The sequence below is a fragment of the Corvus brachyrhynchos genome, unplaced genomic scaffold (assembly GCF_000691975.1).
Source record: "Corvus brachyrhynchos isolate BGI_N302 unplaced genomic scaffold, ASM69197v1 scaffold139, whole genome shotgun sequence".
Lineage (NCBI taxonomy): Eukaryota > Metazoa > Chordata > Aves > Passeriformes > Corvidae > Corvus > Corvus brachyrhynchos.
The window spans coordinates 337,535-338,582 of NW_008246062.1; the positions used below are offsets into that span (position 1 = coordinate 337,535).

General features: G+C 42.9%; 1 protein-coding gene across 14 annotated transcripts in view; it reads right to left on the bottom strand.

Annotated features, from left to right (window-relative positions):
• The window catches only part of UNC13B (unc-13 homolog B), a 181,206-nt gene that overhangs the window by 130,366 nt on the left and 49,792 nt on the right, over positions 1–1,048 (bottom strand). The window lies entirely within an intron of this gene.

A 1,048-nucleotide genomic window follows, 5' to 3' on the forward strand; every position in this document is an offset into this window, starting at 1 on the left:
CTGCTTTTTATGTTGCTGAGGTATAAATCACAAAAGTAAACACCTCCTCCTGCCTGCAAAGCACCAACCCCACACTGCTGACTGCATAAAAAAACCCCATAGCTGAGAGCAACACACATCCATACTACAGGTCTAGGGCAGGTGTGGCCCTAGGGATCAACATTCAGAGCTCAGTTCCATGCATACTCCATGGAGACAGGAGAGCACTGCCAGAGGGTGGAAAGGGAGCCAGTGAGGCAGGAGCATCCAAGTTAGATGCCTAAATTAGCCTGAAATAGACTATGTGAATAACCTTTCCTGTGAACAAATATAGGCTAGCCATTCTGGGACAAGACTCCTGCTGCTCTGTAAGGAAAAGAGGAAAGTGAATCAGAGTTTAAAAACAGTTTAACACTTTTCTAGTCTTGTTTTCCTTTTTTCATCTTTAGTGTAAGGCTTGCCTACACATGAACTCCTGTAGTTAATTCTATCATCCAAGCGCAGTGACACCAGCTGTACCCTCCAAAGGGCACAGACAGGCAGACATCTTCCCATGGATCCAACTGAACCAGATAAAGAAAAAATCTCTCATACTTATGAAAGTATAACCACATCCAGGGGCTGCAATGACGTGATTACCTCAAGGAAAAATGTCACTCCCAAATTTAAGTAGTGAAATTTGAATTCCTGCAAAACCTGTGCAAAACCCAGTACTCTACTCCCCCAAACTTAGATGAAATACTTTTGAAGCCTGTTTTCAATACTGTTGACAGCTTGGAAAACCAAAGTACAAGGACAAGAAAAGCTGCCACAGTGAGTCAGAGCAACATGTCTATTCATGCTGTAATTCTACAACCTACAACTACATAAACACTAGCTCTAATGGTGGTAGTCTACTACGCAAGAATGGAACTAGTGAAGCTCTAACCATGAAAACAAATTCTTGGTTCCTCAAGCATAAACTTGATCCCACATGAGCAATGAAGCAGCTATTTTGGGGCCAGAGTACGTTCATCAAACCAGAAATTCCAGCAAATGAGCTGCAAGGCACTTGCTGGTGTTCTTCCCT